The following is a 21,746-nucleotide window of genomic DNA, read 5'->3' on the forward strand; positions in this document are numbered from 1 at the left end:
ACAATGAATAAATATCCTTATAAATATACTCTATTTTATATAGTTATATAGTTATTTCTGTAGGATAGATATCAAGGAATAAAACTGTGGGGGTAAAAATGTATGTGCATTTACAATTTTGATTTTGTCAAACTCACCTGCAAAAGAGTTGTACCTGTTGGTACTCTCACCACATTATGGTAAAGTCCCTATTCTCTCCCCTGATCCTTACCAACATTTTGTATGAACAATCTTAAATTTTGGCCCATCTCAGGTGAAACTTCTATCTTGTTCTTATTTTGCAACCATTTGACCTATTTTTTTTATTTCTTTGAATTTCCTGTTCATGCCCTTTGCTATTTTCCTATTAATTTGATTGACTTTATTTTACGATTTGTATGAGCTCTTTATATAGAGCTTTTTAAATCTTGACATATAGTATGGATATTAATATTTTATGTGCTACAAATATTTTCCCTCAATTTTCCATTTATCTTTTGTGTGTGTGTGTGATGAAGAGTGTCCCTGAGCTAACATCTGTGCCAGCCTTCCCCTATTTTATAACTGGGACGCTGCCACAGCTTGGCTTGATGAGCGGTATGTAGGTCCACATCCGGGATCCAAACCTGCAAACCCTGGGCCACCAAAGCAGAGTATGTGAACCTAACCACTATGTCACTGGACCAACACCTCCATTTAGCTTTTAACTTTGTTAAAGTTGTATTTTAAGCCACATTAAGATTTTTACGTTCTTTTGTAGATAAATCTGATCTGTTCCTTCATGGTGTCTGGGTTTATGGTCTTGGGTCTTGTTTTGGATATTTTGAAATGCTGATAAGGTAACTGGAAAGCCTTAAGGAGAAAAATAAGCCTTGAACGTTTGACTTATTAATGTCATAAAAGATAGCCAGCATTTTTTTAATACTTTACTAGACATGCTATTATGTGTTGAAGCAAAACAAAAAAAATGTTTTTCCAATAAGGTTAATAAATGCATTTTGCAGATCAGGGAAGAATCTCCAGAGTGGAAAGCTGTCTGAGCCTCTGTGCGGTGCAGACGTGCAGGGGCTGGAGTGAGGGCCGAACAGGAAACGGAAAGGGGGTCTGGACATGTATATTTCATCATTGGCTCTGGAGCCAAAATCTAGCACTGGCTTATTCTGTCTTTATTTGCCACATAAAAAGAAAAGAAAGAGAATTAGAAATCTGTCAAGTGCTCTGTGTTTGAAAAGTGACCACCACTTTCAAGCTCAGGCTTATTCCGGTTTTCTCTCTCTAACACACATTTTAGATATGTGTAACATTCCTCCAAAGGGACCAAAATGTGAGCTGGTCGATGTTTAAGTTCTTTTAAATGGAAACAAACTATGCTGTTATTTTGGAAAGAATTAGTTATTCTCAGAGAAAGTTAGGATATATTTATTGGTTCTCTAAGCATTATTTTGCCTTTACTTAAAATATTAAAATCCATATGCTCCTTTTGCCCTGAAATAACTTTTCTTTTTACTTAAAATGCCATTGATGACAAAGGAACTGTGAATGTCCAAACAATTATTAAATATCATTCCTCACTGGATAGCTCAAAATTAATTACTCAAAATGCTTTGTTTTAAATAGGACTCCCAGTACACGGGAGTATAATTGCTTGAAATAGCTCATAACAGAACAAGAGAAAGGAAAAGAAAAAAAGACTTCCATTTCAGCATTTCAGGATTCCATCTGTAAGAATTATAGCATAGAGCAAGAAATACTCAGATAAAACTGTAAAACCAGTGACTATGGAAAGTATTGAGTATAAGAGAGAAAGGAGCATTGCAGGAGGCATGTTGCACAGTAAAATTCAGGTTAAGATCATTGGAAAGGAGGCGAGAAACAGTACTTCTGGTCTCAGGTGTCTACACGCCGTTGCCTAGGCGATGGGCAATAAAGAAAGCGAACGTGCTCTCTAATGATCAGAAATAAAGATGACCTCACAGACATTCCTGAGCCTTGATGCAGAGACTCTATGACAGAACACAGGAATGGAAGAATAGACTTTGTCCAGAGAAAGAGACTATTAGGAAGATAAACATTTGAGTAGAAATTCCAAAACTGAAGACGGTGCCACGCTGGAGAATATCTGGGTACAGATAAGAGGAGATGGGGTCAGAAGCAGCATAGAAGTGGGCACCACACTAACCCACCCAACTTATTGGATGACTTCAACTGTTTGATCATTACTCCAAGTCTCCTTTGACCCAAAGACACAGGTGTAGGTCATGGATGTCACGCTAGGGAGTTCTGTCATCAGTCAGTGGGCAGCCACCTAAATTTTGGAGGGGGAGCTGAGCTGCTGGAGGCTGTATTTTAAGAAGGCCAATTGTATTAGGGTGAAGATTATTCTCCAAATTAGAGCAGTAGCAGTGGAAATCCTGGAAGCATTGATAGAATACATATCAGATGCCAGGTGGGCTCCACAGTAGGCCCTGGAGATGCAGAGTGTAAAAACAAACCAGATATAAGTGCTACGAAAGTGACACACAGACTGGGAAACAATGCAATGTACAAGAAGGAATGGTTTGCTCTGCTTGGGGTTGGTGGAGGGGCAGCTTCAGAGAGGGTGATATCTGAGCTAGGCCTTGGAAGAATAAAAAATGTTACATGGGGGAGGTATGAAGGTGTGGGCAGTCCAGGCAGAAGGAACAGCATGGATAAAGGCACAGAAGCATGAAGGTGCCTGGCATGTTCTAGAAAGAGTGAGTAGCTCCAGGTGTGAGCACAGGGCATTGGGCTGTGGGCATGGCTGGCTGGAGAGAGGCTGCCTGTCCGTGAAGGTCTCGTAATCCTCTGGCAGCAGTGGGGAACCTTTAGAGAGTTTTCAGTAAGGCCAAGACTGATCAGACCTAAGTGAATCTGCAGAGTCCAGTTCCAGCCGCACTGCGGAGAACAGACAGCGGGAGGGAACTCAAGGCAGACGGTCAGTTAGGAGACGGTTGCCTGTAGATGAGCGGAGTGGTAAGGTCCTGAACTAAGTCAGGCAGAGGCCGTGGAAAGGGGAAACAGATGGAAGAAACAGAACTTGGTGACTAATTGGAAATGGAACATGAAAGTTTCTGGGACCCATTGGGTGACTTGTGATGCCATTAACTGAAAGGCAGAAATATAGGAGGGGGCACAGGAGGCAGGGTCAAGTGTGGTTTGGGACGTAATGAGTGTTCCAGTTATCTACTGCAGTACAATAAATGACCTCAAACTTAGTGGCGGACAACAGTAACTATTTTTTTATGCAGTAGGTATGGTCATCTCTGCTGCCACTCGGGCGCCTCTGCTGGAAAGACTGGAGCTGACTCACATGACTGGGACTGGAATAGCTGGAGTTGCGAGTCACTTCCAAGATGACTTTTCTACTCACGTATCTGGCACCTTGGGGGAGAAAACTGGAAGGCTGGCCTCTGGAAGGCTGCTGGTTGGAATGCCTACCTGTGGCCTTCCCTGCATGGCAGCCTCGGGCAAGTCAAACCTCTCACATGGTGGCTTAGGGTACCAGAGAATGATGGCCTTTAATGACCTGGCCTTGGCAGTCGGATGTCATCTCTTCTGCCTTGGTCTGTTGGTCTAAGCCCACCTGGATTCAAGGGAAGGGGGATACAGACTCCTCTCAAATAAGAGGAGTGTCAAAAAGTTTCAGGCCATGGTTTAAAACCGCTGTAATGAGTTTGAGAGAATAAAAACAAGAGGACAAATATGAGACACTAATAGACTCTATAGATCTCGGCAACTGATTGAGTGTTAGGTCAAGGAAGAAGGAAGCCTCGAAGATGAACTTGCACATTGAAATTTCCCACCATATCGTGTGAATGCTGCGATAAGAGGTCAGCCTTGGAATCAGACTACCTGGGTTTAAATGCCAGTTCCATTGTCTAGTGACAGTTTGACCATAGGCAAGTTACTTAATATCTCTGTGCCCAATTTTCCTTATGTGTTACCCCATTTTAATGGGCGTAATAATAGTAACCTACTTCAAAGAGTTGGTAAGGATTCCACTCAAGAGATGTGAAGTTCATGGAACGTTACCAGGCACACAGCACCTGCCCTACAAGTTAGCAGCTACGATTGTTTACAAAGCATTCCACATGTACTATCTCATTTATTCCTCACTATGACCAACTGTCTGATGTAGCTGTTCTCTTTATCATCATTTCACAGATGAAGGAACGTGACCCTGAGAGGTTAGGTAACATTCTCAAGGTCATGCAGCTGGAAAGTGACAGTGCTGGAACTCGGAAACCTGCTTTCCTGCTGCCCCAGACCCAGCTCTTCCCACGGCAGGCAGCTGCTCCGCAGGCAGGAGCAGGCTCAGCTCAGGCCCACTCCCGCACCCACCCACACTGTGGGATTAGCTTCCTGGCAAAGCCGCTGTGTTTCTGGTGCTGATGTGGTCCTGCCGGGAGATGCCGCCACGGCTGCCTCGGCCCTCGCCCACCACTGGCATGTCTAAAATTTACTGGAAGCAAAAAGCAGGCAACTGTGACAGCAGGTGTGACGCCTGCTGGCCCCCCTGCTTGAAATCTCCAGACTGCTACATTTGCTCTGGAATGGGAGTGGGGTGGGGTATAGCCCTTGCCCCAAAGCCAATTGGAACTCAGGATTGGATGCACCAATGCACCCCTGGCTCCCTTAGGACACAGCCCCAGAGCAGATGCCAGGCCCAGATGTTCCTGCCCCATTTCCTGGCCAGAGGCAGAGGTTCAGATGGCTGTAGGGAGTGTAGGGGGAGTGAATAAGGACAGGCTTGCCTTTCCCCTAAAAATCCAACACAAGCCAGCACCCTGGTGAAGGCTGTCAGCCCCCAGTGATGGTACCTGCTGGCCCTGCCTCACTCCCTGGGCCCTCTGGCCGAGCTCAGTGCTTTCCCCAATCTCAACCTGCCCCATCTTCCTATTGTGGGGGCTCGTAATTAAACAAGGAAATATCCAGAACAGTGATGGGTTTTCTCTTCCTCCTTGAACAGCCTAAAACATTGACACATTGAGAAAATGAATCTATCCACCCATCAGACACGCTGAAACTGCCTGTCAAGAAATAACAGTGTAGGGGCTCTCTGTTAAAGGTCACCCTCTAGGCCCTGAGGAACTTTTCCTGAATTACAAAGGAGGAACAGATCAAATGCCTGTCATAACACACTTCAGAAAACAAGGAGCAACCAGAAGTTCCCATTCATCCAAGGAATCTTTGGAAATCCTGCCTTGGGTGGAGTGACATTTGCTAACAATAAAAACAGTTCACTTGGCAGGCGGCCTTGGGTAGGGCCAAAGCTCACTGGCGCACTGTCCCTCCAGATACTGTGTGTCACCTCTCAAGGCTTCCAGGAAGTTCACAAGAACAGCAGGAACCGTGTCTCGCCTTGGTGGGTCCCAGCCCACCCTCCCACGCAGGCTTCCTCTCCACCCACATCACAAGGGAAGGAGCTCCAAACAGAGCTTTCTTCTTCTGAAGCCCAGTGGGGCTACTTCACCTTTTCCCACAGTTTTAGCTGACCTGGGTCAGCTTAGGAAGAGGCGCAGGCAGAACCACTCACAGATTTGTGTGTTTCCAACAAGTTATTTGGGTTCCTGTCCAGTTCAGATTCTGAGGCGTGGAATCCTGGACGGCAAAACCAAAAAACATCCCATCAGCTATGCAGCAATGGGTCTGAGTTAACAAACTTGCTACTCTTCTTTACCTGGGTTTTTTTTTTTAAAAAGCATTAAAATAACAACTAATATTTGTAATGTACTTTTACAGGAAGATGTAAAATACCTTTTAGAATTAACATCTCATCATTTCCATAACATTCTTGTAGAGGTGGTAGGGAATTTTACCTCCTTTCCCTCTTCCTTCTCTGAAAATGTAGTTTTGACTCTTTTTTTTTTTAATAGCTGGCAGCACTGAAAGGTAATATAGGAATAAAGTACGATAGAACTGTTACGTGTTTTTGTACTGTGTGAATTTCCTGACAATAATGTCAGAAGCGAGGTGGAGAAAGGAACCCACCCCTCGACCATCCTGTAGTGGGACGCCCTTCATTGGCATCAATGAATGCCTCTAACAGTTCTAGCAACTTTGGTGTGATTGGTATGATAAGAAGTGTCGTATGCCACTGATTTACAAACTACCCTGTAGCCTAGGAAGGAAATTTATATATAAAATATATAGGAAAATAAATAACGCATTCAGTAGTATTCTTCTTCCTCCCTTCAAAACAGTGCTTCACTATAACCAAGGAATTATTCTAGTTATTACCATTTTTATTTGCCTGTTAAAATTTTCATAGGATCATGATTTCAAAGATAATGAAACCCCACATCTGTCTGTTGCTTTACAAATTTTAAAGTACTTTTGAACCAATTTTTGTTTCCAATTAGATCCTTAAGATCACCTGTGACTTCGGCAGAGCTGAATGCAATCGTTCTCACTTCACGGATTAGAAAACTGACGTTTATATAGAGATGACCTGCTCCAAGACCTACACTGGGTTAGAAACCAGATTTTTCAGGATTTGGTTCAGGTTTGGTCCAAGCTGCCTTTCCAGAGATTTTCAGCCTTTCTTTTAGCCTCTTGAAAAGGGATGACTGTTAAATGATATTAGTCAAAAATGTCTATAATCTAGGATCATTTCACTTCAGACGGACAGACACACACACAGGCACACATACCGCCCCCACACACACAAATTCTTGAAAGTTTTGTCTATGTCAATTTTATTTTTTGGTAAACTGAGGATTTAAGTGCTTATTATGAGAGGAGTATTATTCTGCAACCCTGTGTGATGGCTGAAGTTTCCCGTGGCCAGGTGTGCTTCATGTGCATAAGGTGCACGTCTCCACAGGTGAATAAGGAACATTAGAGGGATTGGGCAGCTCCTGGGGAAGCTGGGACTTGGTTTTGAGAGGATTCAAGATTTCCAAGAAGGTCGGAAGGACGCTTGGGCTAGACTCGATTGAGCAGGTCTGTGGGAGTAGAATTGGAATCAGTATTCCCAGGTCAGGCAGCGTGCCCGGAGAAGGGTGTACCATGGCTGGAGAAACCCCCCAGGCTCACTCTTGGTGCTCTCCTGACCAAGTCCTACATATGGGAGACAAAGCAGGTGATAACCAAGAGGTGATAGCACCCTTCTGAGGGAAGGGCCCTACCTCTTGTCCCCTTCCAAATCGGGAGGCCAATGCCTATAAGAAGGCTGGTGTGAAGAGATGAAGACCTTCTTGGGGCCTAAGGTCTGAGTCTGTATTTTATTTGATGAACGCTGTATTTAAAATATTTCTGAATTACGGGATCTTTAGAAGGAACCTGGACTCCACAGTTTGCTGTAGGTTCAAGCACTGCCTACTGTCTTTTTTTTTTAATAACAACTTTACTGAGATCTAATTCACATGGAATAAAAACTCACCATTCTAAACTGTAGAATTCAGTGGCTTTTATTACAAGGTTGTGCATTGATCACCATTATCTAATTGCAGAATGTTTTCATCACCTCAAGAAGAAACCTCATACCCTCCTCTCCCACCCCCGTCCCTGGCAGTCACTAATCTATATTTTTGTCTTTGTGAATTTGCCTGTTTTAGACATTTCCTATAAATGGGATCACAGAGCTTGTGGCCTTTTGTGTCTGGCTTCGTTTATTTAGCATGGTATTGTCAGCATTTGTCTATGTTGTAGCATGTATCAGTACTTCATTCCTTTTTATGGCTGAATAAGCTTCCATTGTACGGGTATACTGCATTTTGTTTATTTGTTTATAAATTGATGGACATTTGGGTTGTTTCTTCTTTCTGCCTTTTATAGATAGTGCTGCTGTGAACATTTGTGTACAAGTTTTTGTGTGGACATATGTTTTCCATTTTCTTGGGTATATACCTACGAGTGGGATTGCTGGGTTGTGTGGTAACTCTGTGTTTAACTTTTTGAAGAACTGCCACACTGTTTTTAAAGTGGCTGCACCATTTTATAATCTTACCAGCAATGAATGAGGGTTTCAATTCTCTACATCCTCGACAATACTTCTTAACTTCTTTTTGATTTTGCCATCCTAGGGGATATGAAGTGGTTTTCCATTGTGGTTTTAACTTTCATTTCTCTAATGCCCCATGATGTTGAGAATCTTAATATGTTTATTGGCCATTTGTGTAACTTCCTTGGAGAAATGTTTATTCAAATCCTTTGTCCATTTTCTAATTGGGCATTTTTTTTATTGTTGAGCTTATGAGTTGTTTGTATGTTTTCAATACAAATCTCTTATATGATTTGCAAATATTTTCTCCAGTGGGTTGACTTTTCACCTTTTGGTGGTGTTCTCTAAAGCACAAAAGTTTTAAATTTTGATTAAGTCCAACTTATCTATGTTTTCTTTTGTTTCTTGTGATTTTAGTTGTCATAGCTAAGAAACTATTGCCTAATCCAAGGTGGTAAAGATTTACACCTATGTTTTATTTTTAGGAGTTTTATAGGTTTTGCTCTTACATTTTGGTTGGTGATCTATTTTGAGGTAATTTTTGTTAGATGTAAAGAAGGGGTCCAGCTTTATTTTTTTTGCATGTGGTTATCCAGTTGTCTAGCACCATTTGCTTTGCAAGACTATTCTTTCCCCATTCAATTGTCTTGGTACCCTTGTTAAAAATCAGTTGACAGTGGATGTATGAGTTTATTTCTGAAACCTCAATTCTATTCCATTGATCTATATGTCTATCTTTATGCCAGTGCCACACTTTCTTGATTTACTGTAGCTTTGTAGTCAGTTTTGAAACTGGGAAGTGTGAGCCCTCCAACATAGTTCTTTCTCAAGATTTTTTGGATATTCTGGGTCCTTTGCATTTCCATATGAATTTTAGGATCAGCTTCAATTCTGCAAAAAAGGCACCTGGGATTTTGAAAGGTATTGTGTTGACTCTGTAAACCAGTTTGGGGAGAGTTGCCCAATTTAACAAAACTAATTGTTCCGATCCACGAACATGCACTGTCTTTCCTTTATTTAGATCTTCTTTATTTTCTTTCAACAATATTTTGTAGTGTTTAGTGTAAAAATCTTGCACTTTTTTGTGACACTTATTCCTAAGTATTTTACTCTTTTTGAGAGTGGGATGGGAATGGGGAAAGTTAAAACACCACAAAGGTCATTGTTCTCACAGAGATTCAGTCATTTTTATTGAATAGATGCTCTTCCAATTGTTTTAAGCCCTTGGTTAATTTCCAGAGTTTTGGAACAGTTGATTTCGACAATATTGCCAGTATTCTCATTTCTTTTATGGAGGAGCGGATTTTCAGAAGTCTCTACTCTGAAATGCCAGCCTATCATTTATCCACTGCCTTATTTAGCTTACCTGCCTGGTCTCTGAGGACATTTGGAATATGGAAGCAGGTGACACAAAGAGGTATGACACAGAAGTTCGTTGAACCACAGGGCATCTTGGTGGCTGTCAAGGTTATATTAACAGACACATATACTGGGCCAAAATTCCCATCACTGAGGCCACTGAGAGTGGTATAACTGAGGTCTTACGAGTTGTTCCTCAGTGAATTGGAAGTGAGAGAGCAGTGAAGTATCCAATAATAAGGTGTGTATTTTATGATTCTTGGTAGAGGCTCAAACCAAGAGGAATACCATTAAATCTCAACTCTAGGAGTGACAAATGCATTTCGAGCATCAACTCTGATCAATTCATAGTTATAACCTAGAGCTCAGGGTTGAGAAGATTCTGCAATCACCTGTGGCCTTAGTGCTAATCATTGTATGCGTCAGGTTCAGCAAAGAAATAGTGGCCACTCAAATGGCATAACTGAGGAGAGTTTAATAAAGGGACTATTTTGGAAGCTGCGGGCAGAGTTAAAGGAAGTCAGTAACGGAAGTTGCTGTACCATAGGCCAGAAATGGTGATGAGTCTTCTGAGGCCTAAAGGACCTTTAATAGGATTGACTAAAGAATTGGGAGTTTTAGTGATTGATATAGAGTTCTTCTTTTGGCCATTTTTTAGTACCATAACTGAGATTAATGATACTAAAGTTAATATTTTGTCCTTAAAAATTTCAGAATTTCATGATTGAAAATGCTTGAAAACATTTTTAGAGCTAAACAAACATAATTTATCAACTTCTTCTATCCAACATTCCAACTCCACCTAATATCACGAGAGATTCCACATTACCGAGGAGTTTCACTATACACTTCATCATCTTGCTTAATCCTCACAACAAATAAATCTGCCTTGCAAACTCTGAGAGTCCCCAAGGCCATCCTCACTTCTGACACCAACTGCAAGTTCAAGAGTCCCAAGATCACCCTCAGGTTTGGTAATTTGCTAGAAGCACTCACAGAACTCCTTAAAAGCTCTTATACTCACATTTACATTTTATTACCATGAAAGGTACACATTAAAATCAGTGGAGAAAGAGGCACATAGGGCAGGGCCCAGAGAGTTCCAAGCCTGAGCTTCCAGTTGTCCTCTCCCAGTGGAGCTGTGGACAGTGCTGACTTCTCTCAGTAACGTGTGATGATACACATGGAATATTGCCAACTAGGTTGCTTATCTGAGTTTTGGCGTCCAGAGTTTTTATTGAGCTTGGTCATATGGTCAGGTTTGACTGCCTGCATGGCTGACCTTAGTCTCCAGTCTCCCCAGAGGTCAGACTAATACTGTGTGACCCAAGATCCCCCACAATAAATCACATTGTTAGTATAGACCATCTGGTGTGGCCCAAGGTCCCCAGGTAAACAAAACACTGTTATCAGGCAGGATATGCCAAGGTCTTAGAAGTTACCTTACAAGAGCCAAAGGCGAAGGCCAGACCTCTCTTTGGGCAAGGTGAATCCTGTACTACACAAGCGTGTACTAGGGTTCTAGAATCCTAATGTAAACACAGAATCGAGGAAACTCTGCAGGCAGGCAGACATCTGATAGGGATTTTCCTTTTGTCTTTGTAGCTCAGTGATATTTCAGTGTATATAAGAATTACTGTACACAAATTTTGTATACTGGACATCATGGGCTATGCAAGGGACTTTCAAGGGACTTTTACAACTTTTCTTTTAAAAATACCTTCTCACTGGGGCCGACCCAGAGGTACAGCTGTTAAGTTCACATGCACGACTTCAGCTGCCCGGGGTTCACATGTCCATTGGATCTTGGGGGTGGATCTACACACCACTCATCAAGCCATGCTGTGGTGGCACCTCACATACAAAGCAGAGGAAGATTGACACAGGTGTTAGCTCAGGGACAATTTTCCTCAAGCAAAAAAAAGAGAAAGATTGGCAACAGATGTTAGCTCAGGGCCAATCTTCCTAACAACAACAACAAAACAAGAAACCTTCTTACTATCCCCAGCTCCCACCACCACAAAATATTTAAGCAGTCATTGCTATAAAGAAACAAACACAAAACCAACCAAACAAAAATACCCTAAATAATGAAAATGTTTTTCCAGAAGAACTTAATTTGGAAATTCAATTTCTGTTAGAGCTACAACTAAGATTCTAGCCATGAAAACTGTGTTAGTCATACATTTCTTCAACTCATTGGCTCATGATTGTGAAATAAAGAGCTAAGACCTCTTGAGACCATTTTTGGGATGTCTCCTTCTAGTGCAAAGTTGACTAGAGAATGAGGAAATTATGTGACCTATGAGGTTATTTAAGAGTAAAACCTTAAGCACTCTCAATCTACAGAATTAAAAAAGAGAGTTTACAAAGTCCTTTGAAGAAAGTTTTATAATAAAGAAATTAATCTAAGTGAGTTAAAAGTAATATGTCTTTGCTGTTTCTCACAAAATTCACTCTTTCAGAAGTGTGAGCATCTTTGTCTTTGGTGGTCATATAACAGCTCTGGGTTCTGCATTCCTGGCTGAAATATTGTAGATCATCTTGATATAATTTATCAACCAAAAGCATTCTCTCCATGAACCTTAACAAGTTACCAATGAATTTCTGTGGTGAAAAGGGCTTTTTTCCTCCTTTTGTACATTTTGATTTAGAACATGCCCTTTGCTGGAGCCATGTTTCTAAGAGAACAGTGATTTGCACTAATGGTTACATGCAGCCTGTCTTCCTTGCATCATGAATTCAAATACCCAACAAAATATCCTATTACCAATAAATTTTTTTAAAAATTTTTTTGGTGAGGAATATTGGCCCTGAGCTAACTAACATCCATTGCCAATCTTCCTTTTTTTGCTTGAGGAAGATTGTCCCTGAGCTGACATCTGTGCCAAACTTCCTCTATTTTATATGTGGGATGCCACCACAGTGTTGCTTGATGAATGGTGTGTAGGTCCATGCCCAGGATCTGAAACCATGAACCCTGGGCCGCCGAAGCAAAACATGCAAAATTAACCACTACACCACTGGACCGGCTCCATCAATAAATTTATTTTTTGTATGACACGTTAGTAGTTAACCTTGCAAATCCGCTCTTTCAAAAAAAAAACCACATTTGTTGCACAATAGATTGAACCAATAGTTTCCAAACTTTGTGATTTCACAGACTAGGAAAATTACCAAAATTTTGGAGGGAACTGACATAGAATTGTTAAACATTTTCCTTTGCCAAATAAAGACACTACATGGGAAAAAACATCCCCTAGAATCTAATATCAGATCATTTCACAAAAGAATACTTTTTGTAGTTAATATGTAAGTTAATCAATATAATTTACTGATTTATGTGTCTTATTCTTCTGCTTACGTCCTACTTTTTCTGTCCATGTTCAGTATCAATCTTTTGATAGTAATTTCAGTGAAGGTCTGTGAGTAACAAACTGTTACTATGAGTGATTGAAACCATGGAATCTGGGGCAGAATGCCTATGCTGTAATCCTGATTTGGCCGCTTACTAGCTGTGTGACCTTGGGCAAGTTACTTAACCTCCCTGTATCTTAGTTTCAGCATCTCTAATATGGTAATATTAATAGTATCTATCTCAGAGGGTTGTTGTGGGGATTCCTGAATCAAAATATATAATGCACTTAGAACAGTACCTTGTAAAATTGTATTATATAGCACTTGCTGTTATTATTAATCTGTGTATGTCTGAAAACATGCCTATTTGCCCTCCTTGAACTATAGTTTAGGTAAAGCATGGAACTCTATGTTGACCATTATTGCGTTCAGCATTTTCAAGATATCACTTCACTACTTCTTGCATCTGTTGTTTCGGATGAGAAGTCTGTCGTCATTATGATCGCCTTTCCTTTACAGATAAGAATCTCTTTTCCCTCCGATTTGCTTTTCAGGTTTTTCTCTTTACATTTGATGTTGTGTGGTTTCACTATTATGTGTTCATGTGTGGATTTAATTTCATTTTTCTAGCTCAAAGTTCAATTTGCTCTTTCAAATTGAAGACACACCTTTAATCTTAGAAAATTCTCAATCATTGTGTAATTTAGGATTAGGTTCTGCTGCAAGTGATTAAAAACAACTCCACATCAGAGTGGTTTGTACAAGGTAGACATTTACTTCTTTCTTACATAAATTGGGCCATCCAGGTGGTGTCTGATAATGTCATGGGCTCAGGGGCCCTTCTATTGTATTATTCTACCATTTTCAGCAAGTGGATTCTCTATTCAGACTTAAACCATAACATCTGCTTTCCAGTTACTAGGAAGGAAAAAGCACAGAGAAGGGCCTACCTCCTGCTTTTGAGGATGTTTCTAGAAGTTGTACATGCTGTTTTGGTTACATCCCAGAATATAGTCATATGGTCAGTCCATATACAAGGGAATCTGGGAAATTTTGTCTTTATTCTGGGCAGCCAAATTTCCAGCTAAAAATGGACAATTCTGTGAATAAGGCAGAGGGGGGGATTTGCTATTGGGAACAAGCAGTAATCTCTATCATAGCCCTTTTTTATTGTAAATTTCTCTCCTGTTCCCTCAATTATGTCCTTCTGTAATGCTCATTAATATTCTATTCTCTGTGCTTCTTTCTTTTTAATATTTCTTTTTATCTTTTTTGTGTTGCATTCTGTGAAATTTCTTCAACTCTATCTTCCAATTTACTGATTTCCTCTTAAGCTATGTTTAGTCTACTAAGTTTTTTTTTAAAGATTTATTTTGGGGCCAGCACGGTGGTGTGGTGGTGAAGTTCACACGCTCTGCTTCAGTGGTCCAGAGTTCACAGGTTTGGATCCCGAGGGCCAACCTGCACACTGCTCATCAAGCCATGCTGTGGTGGCATCCCACATACAAAAAAGAGGAAAATTGGCACAGACATTAGCTCAGCGATAATCTTCCTCACCAAAAAAGATTTATTTATTTATTTATTTATTTTTTAAGATTTTATTTTTTTCTTTTTTCTCCCCAAAGCCCCCCGTACATAGTTGTATATTCTTTGTTGTGGGTCCTTCTAGTTGTGGCATGTGGGACGCTGCCTCAGCGTGGTCTGATGAGCAGTGCCATGTCCGCGCCCAGGATTCGAACCAACGAAACACTGGGCCGCCTGCAGCGGAGCGCGCGAACTTAACCACTCGGCCACGGGGCCAGCCCCCAAAAAAGATTTATTTTTTATCTTTAGAATGTCTATAGATTTTTCCCAAAATATGTTTATTATTTTTTATGCTGTTCTGGTTTTTCTGTATAGCTTTTATTCTTTTATGTCTTGAAACATTTAAGCATACTTACTTTATAGTCTCTTTGCTCTATTGTCTGTAATTCTTGGGTTATGAATTCTGCTAACTTCCTCCCCTGGAAGATAGACAGATAGATAGATAGATAGATAGATAGATAGATAGATTTTTTTTTTTTCCCCATGTCATCCTGGGTATTTCTTTTCATGGTGTCTCATGTATCCAGGATTGTAAACTGTTACTATGGGACACTTTTGTATTTGTCCTTCAGGTTTCCATGGTTCAAGCCAGTTTTTCTGTGCTACCTTGGTTTGGGTTTCCCACACTATTCATGAATGCCCATTTGGCCCACTCTCCTATGTGCAGCTCAGTTTGGGAGCTATGTCATCTGGGTGGTAATCAGTCTGCTTTCTCCCCTAATTCTCAGGCTAATGGGAGGAGATATTCTAGAATCTAGATTTTCACAGCAGCAAAGGTCTTCTAGGATCCCGGCTCTATGCTCAGCTCCAACTCGACTGAGGCACATGGGGTCTCAGCTCCCATTCCAGCTCCCATGCCTAAGTCCAATTTCTGATTCTACTTCTCCAGTTGCCTATTTAGCCTCACCTCTTGCTCACCACGTTTTAGTGTTCTCTTCATTTCTGGCACCTGAGGATTTCAATTTCTTTAGTGCTTAGTTGTATATTTCAAATGTTTTTGTTGTATTTTATGGAACATTTATCTGTGTTAGGAATGATGGGTGCTTCCCATATCAACTTAGTCCATCACAGTGATAAGAAGTCTAACAAAGAGCATTTTAAATCCCAAAAAGCAGTAAAATTACAATCTCAATAAAGGTGTTGAAATTACGGGGCCAGCCCCGTGGCGGAGTGGTTAAGTTTGCGCGCTCCTCTTTGGCAGCCCAGGCTTTCACTGGTTCAGATCCTGGGTGTGGATGTGGCACTGTTCATCAGGCCATGCTGAGGTGGCGTCCCACATGGCACAACCAGAGGCGCTCACAAATACAATATGCAACTATGTACTGGGGGGATTTGGGGATAAGAAAAAACAAGTGTTGAAATTATTTGCTTTGATACTACTTACATGATCCTTGTTTTTAATTTGTAATGGGTGAGCATTGCCTTGTGGGTGGACATTTGGGAATTAATGGGCAGAGCATTGAGAAACTTAGGTTCTGTTCCTGGCTTTGTGCTGGCTAATTGCAAACTTGGGGAAATTACATAAGTTCTCTGAGCCTATTATTAGCTGTAAAATTGGCATATTATTATTTGCCCTGCTTCATAGGATTATTGCAAGGATCAAATGAGATAACGGATTTGAAAGTGCTTTAAAGCTTAAAACACATCATACAAATTTATGGTATTATTAACAGCAATGTTAAGGGTTGAGAACTGTTAGCACATTCATTAAGATATTTTTAAAATATTAAATTATATGAAGGATCATGTTTTTTTAGTTTGGTTTGGTTTGGTAACCTGAAAAAGAATCTTGTATCCTTGTAAGGGCTCTCATTCTATAAAAATACCTAACAAGGGAATTTGGGGATAACCACTCCGCCACTTGGAAACATTCAAATATTCTTGTGAAATTTAAGAGCACTATTTTTACTGACAGGCAGTCATAACTTCAATAGACTATGGAATTCGTTGTGGAGAGACACACCCGTAGCAGTTAAAAAACAGAGAACTAAACCTGGAAATCACCACTGCATTTTGTTATTATGCATTTTCTCAAGCAAGGGATTCTGAAAGTTCAATTACTGTTTTTTGAGGAACCATAAACTTCTATTAGTGCAGAAAAGATGTCCCCATAGTTGAAAACATTGAGAAGCACGAACCCAGCCTGTGGTAGTAGTCCATTAACTGGGCTATTTGGCTCCAAACCCTCCATCTCTCACTAAAACGTATTCTCTAAGACAGAAGGACTGTGTCGATCCTTAATGATGTTTGTCAGTCAACTGTGAAGTCTATAGAAGAGAATTTGCGATTTACTAATAAAGTATTAAGTTTGCAAATGATTTACTTTAAAGAAAATTAGAGCCTGACTCAAGATGGCAGACTGATCATACACATCTACTGCTTATTGATCACTAAATTTCATAAAAATATGTGTAAATAGAAATAGATAATAAAACACAGTTTATTAGCATTGGAAAAAGGAAAACTTACTATCAGAAGAAATACATTTTTTTTTATTTTCTCAACATTCTTTTTTTAAATTTTTTAATTTTTATTTTTTTAGTTTTTTATTAAGGTTATGAAAGTTAACATCCTTGTGAAATTACAGTTGTACATCATTATTAGTCATGTTGTAGGTACACCACTTCACCCCTAGTGCCCTCCCCCCACCCCTCTTTCCCCTGGCAACCACCAATCAGTTCTCTTTGTCCATATGTTAACTACCACCTATGAGTGGAGTCATACAGAGTTCGTCTTTCTCTGTCTGGCTTATTTCACTCAACATAATACCCTCAAGGTCTATCCATGTTGTTGTGAATAGGACGACTTTGTCCTTTTTTATGGCTGAGTAGTATTCCATTGTATATATATACCACATCTTCTTTATCCAATCATCTGTTGCTGGGCACTTAGGTTAGTTCCATTACTTGGCTATTGTGAATAATGCTGCGATGAACATAGGGGTGCATGGAACTTTTGGAATTGCTGATTTCAGGTTCTTAGGATAGATACCCAGTAGTGGGATGGCTGGGTCATAAGGTATTTCTATTCTTAACTTTTTGAGGAATCTCCATACTGTTTTCCACAGTGGCTGCACCAGTTTGCATTCCCACCAACAGTGTATGAGGGTTCCCTTTTCTCCACAGCCTCTCCAACATTTGTCACTATTGGTTTGGATATTTTTGCTGTTCTAACAGGTGTAAGGTGATATCTTAGTGTAGTTTTGATTTGCATTTCCCTGATGATTAGTGATGATGAGCATCTTTTCGTGTGTCTATTGGCCATCTGTATATCTTCTTTGGAGAAATGTCTGTTCATGTCCCCTGCCCATTTTGTAATTGGGTTGTTTGATTTTTTATTGTTGAGTTGTGTGATTTCTTTGTAAATTATGGAGATTAACCCTTTGTTGGATAAATAACTTGTGAATATTTTTTCCCAATTGGTGGGCTGTTTTTTTGTTTCAATCCTGTTTTCATTTGCCTTGAAGAAGCTCTTTAGTCTGATGAAGTCCCATTTGTTTATTCTTTCCATTGTTTCCCTCATGTGAGCGGTTATGGTGTCCGAAAAGATTCTTTTGAAGCTGATGTCAAAGAGTGTACTGCTGATATTCTCTTCTGGAAGACTTATTGTTTCAGGCCTAATCTTTAGGTCTTTGATTCATTTTGAGTTTATTTTAGTAAATGGTGAAAAAGAATGGTTGATTTTCATTCTTTTACATGTGGCTTTCCACTTTTCCCAGCACCATTTGTTGAAGAGACTTTCTTTCCTCCATTGTAGGCCCTCAGTTCCTTTGTCAAAGATTAGCTGTCCATAGATGTGTGGTTTTATTTCTGGGCTTTCAATTCTGTTCCATTGATCTGTGCATCTGTTTTTGTACCAATACCATGCTGTTTTGATTACTGTAGCTTTGTAGTGTGTTTTGAAGTCAGGGATTGTGATGCCTCCAGCTTTGTTCTTTTTTCTCAGGATTGCTTTAGCAATTCGGGGTCTTTTGTTGCCCCATATGAATTTTAGGATTCTTTGTTCAATTTCTGTAAAGAATGACATTGGAATTCTGATTGGGATAGCGTTGAATCTATAAATTGCTTTAGGTAGAACGGACATTTTAACTATGTTTATTCTTCCAATCCATGTGCATGGAATGTCTTTCCACCTCTTTATGTCATCATTGATTTCTTTCAAGAAGGTCTTGTAGTTTTTGTTGTATAGATCTTTCACTTCCTTGGTTAAATTTATCCCAAGGTATTTTATTCTTTTTGTTGCAATCGTGAATGGGATTGAGTTCTTGAGATCTTTTTCTGTTAGTTCATTGTTAGCATATAGAAATGCTGCTGATTTATGTATGTTGATTTTATATCCTGCAACTTTGCTGTAGTTGTTGATTGTTTCTAATAGTTTTTCTATGGATTCTTTGGGGGTTTCTATATAGAAGATCATGTCATCTGCAAACAGCGAGAGTTTTACTTCTTCATTGCCTATTTGGATTCCTTTTATTTCTTTTTCCTGCCAAATTGCTCTGGCTAAAACCTCCAGTACTATGTTGAATAAGAGTGGTGAAAGTGGGCACGCTTGTCTTGTTCCTGTTCTGAGAGGGATGGGTTTCAGTTTTTGTCCGTTGAGTATGATGTTGGCTGTGGGTTTGTCATATATGGTCTTTATTATGTTGAGGTACTTTCCTTCTATAGCTATTTTATTGAGGGTTTTTATCATAAATGGCTGTTGGATCTTGTCGAATGCTTTCTCTGCATCTATTGAGATGATCATGTGGTTTTTGTTTCTCATTTTATTAATGTAGTGAATCACGTTGATTGACTTGCAGATGTTGAACCATCCCTGTGTCCCTGGTATAAATCCCACTTGATCATGGTGTATAATCCTTTTGATATATTGCTGTATTCGGTTTGCCAAAATTTTGTTGAGGATTTTTGCATCTATGTTCATCAGTGATATTGCCCTGTAGTTTTCCTTCTTTGTGTTGTCCTTGTCAGGTTTGGGGATCAGGGTGATGTTGGCTTCATAGAATGTATTAGGGAGTGCTCCATCTTCCTCTATTTTCTGGAATAGTTTGAGAAGGATAGGTATTAAATCTTCTTTGAATGTTTGGTAGAATTCTCCAGAGAAGCCATCTGGTCCTGGACTCTTATTTTGGGGGAGGTTTTTGATTACTGTTTCTATTTCTTTACTTGTGATTGGTCTATTCAGATTCTCTATTTCTTCCTGATTCAGTTTGGGTAGGTTGTATGAGTCTAGGAATTTATCCATTTCTTCTAGGTTGTTCAATTTGTTGGCATATAGTTTTACATAGTATTCTCTTATGATCCTTTGTATTTCTTTGGTATCTGTTGTGATTTCTCCTCTCTCGTTTCTAATTTTATTTATTTGAGACTTCTCTCTTTTTTTTTTTAGTGAGTCTGGCTAAGGGTTTGTCGATTTTGTTAATTTTTTCAAAGAACCAACTCTTTGTTTCATTGCTCATTTCTACTGTCTTTTTTGTTTCAATATCATTTATTTCTGCTCTAATTTTTATTATTTCCCTCCTTCTACTGACTTTCGGCTTTGTTTGTTCTTCTTTTTCTAATTCCGTTAGGTGTCGTTTGAGGTTGTTTATGTAAGATTTTTCTTGCCTGTATTGCAATGAATTTCCCTCTTAGGACTGCCTTTGCTGCGTCCCAAATTGTTTCATAAGGTGTGTTTTCATTTTCATTTGTCTCCAGATAATATTTGATTTCTTCTTTAATTTCTTCAATAATCCATTGTTTGTTCAGTAGCATGTTGTTTACTCTCCACATTTTTGGCCCTCTCCAAGCTTTATTCTTGTAGTTGATTTCTAGTTTCATAGCATTATGATCAGAAAAGATGCTTGATATTATTTCAACCCTCTTGAACTTATTGATGCTTGCTTTGTTTCCCAAGATATGGTCTATCCTTGAGAATGTTCCATGCGAGCTTGAGAAGAATGTGTAACCTGCCGTTTTTGGATGAAGTGTCCTATATATATCTATTAGGTCCATCTGATCTAATTTTTCATTTAATTCTATAATTTCCTTGTTGATTCTCTGTCTGGATGATCTGTCCATTGGTGTTAATGGGGTGTTGAGGTCCCCTACTATTATTGTATTGCTGTTGATGTCTCCTTTTAGTTTTGTTAATAGTTTCTTTACGAATTTTGGTGCTCCTGTGTTAGGTGCGTATATATTTATAAGCGTTATGTCATCTTGGTGGAGCGTCCCTTTTATCATTATATACTGCCCCTCTTTGTCTTTCTTTATCTGTTTTGCTTTGAAATCTACTTTGTCTGATATAAGTATGGCAACACCTGCTTTCTTTTGTTCATTATTAGCTTGGAGTATTGTCTTCCATCCCTTCACTTTGAGTCTGTGTTTGTCTTTGGGGCTGAGGTGTGTTTCCTGAAGGCAGCATATTTTTGGATCTTGTTCTTTGATCGATCCTGCCACTCTGTGCCTTTTGATTGGAGAGTTCAATCCATTCACATTTAGAGTGATTATTGAAACATGGGGGCCTACTGTTGCCATTTTATCACTTGTTTTCTGGTTCTTTTGCATTTTGTCCTGATGGAGAGCTGTTACTTTGTGTTATTGTCCTTCTGCTTATCTCTTTTGTTCTGGATTTTGTAACCCCTTTCCTTTTTTTGATTTTTCAGGAATGAGGTTCTTCCTGAGCATTTCTTGAAGAGGAGGTTTTGTGGCAATGAACTCCCTTAACTTTTGTTTATCTGGGAAAGTTTTTATTTCTCCATCGTATTTGAAGGATATTTTCGCTGGGTAGAGTATTCTTGGCTGCAGGTTTTTGTCCTTCAGAGTTTTGAATATTTCATTCCAATCTCTTCTAGCCTGTAAGGTCTCTCCTGAGAAATCTGCTGATAGCCTTATGGGGTTTCCTTTGTAAGTTATTTTCTTCTGCCTGGCTGCCCTTAGTATTTTCTCTTTGTCATTGACTTTTGCTAGTTTCACTACTATATGCCTTGGGGTTGGTCTTCTTGTGTTAATAAAGTCTGGAGATTTATTGGCTTCTGTCACATGAAGTTCCATCTCTCTTCCCAGTTTGGAAAGTTCTCAGCTATTATTTCTTTGAACAGGCCATCTGCCCCCTTCTCCTTCTCTTCTTCCTCTGGTATACCTATAATCCTTATGTTGCATCTCCTAATTGAGTCGGATAATTCTCGGAGAGTTTCTTCATTTCTTTTTAGTCTTAGTTCTCTCTCCTCCTCTGTCTGCAGCATTTCTATATTCCTATCCTCCAAATTGCTAATTCTGTCCTCCGTATTATTGACCCTACTGTTCAGACAGTCCAGATTTTTCTTAATCTCCTCCATTGTGTTCTTCATCTCCAGTATTTCTAATTGGTTCTTCTTTATAGTGTCAAGCTCTTTTGTGACATAGCTCCTGAACTCATTGAAAAATATGGAATGCTTCACGAATTTGTGTGTCATCCTTGTGCAGGGGCCATGATAATCTTCTCTGTATCGTTCCAATTTTAGTATATGTGCTGCCGAAGCGAGCAC

At 39.7% G+C, this 21,746-nt stretch overlaps 1 non-coding gene across 1 annotated transcript; it reads right to left on the reverse strand.

The window, feature by feature from the left end:
- Positions 1-21,639: 21,639 nt before the first annotated feature.
- Positions 21,640-21,746, reverse strand: LOC123286768 (U6 spliceosomal RNA). The gene has a single exon (XR_006529571.2). It is a non-coding gene; the product is annotated as a U6 spliceosomal RNA (small nuclear RNA).

The sequence above is a fragment of the Equus asinus genome, chromosome 6, assembly GCF_041296235.1.
Source record: "Equus asinus isolate D_3611 breed Donkey chromosome 6, EquAss-T2T_v2, whole genome shotgun sequence".
Classification (NCBI taxonomy): Eukaryota; Metazoa; Chordata; class Mammalia; order Perissodactyla; family Equidae; genus Equus; species Equus asinus.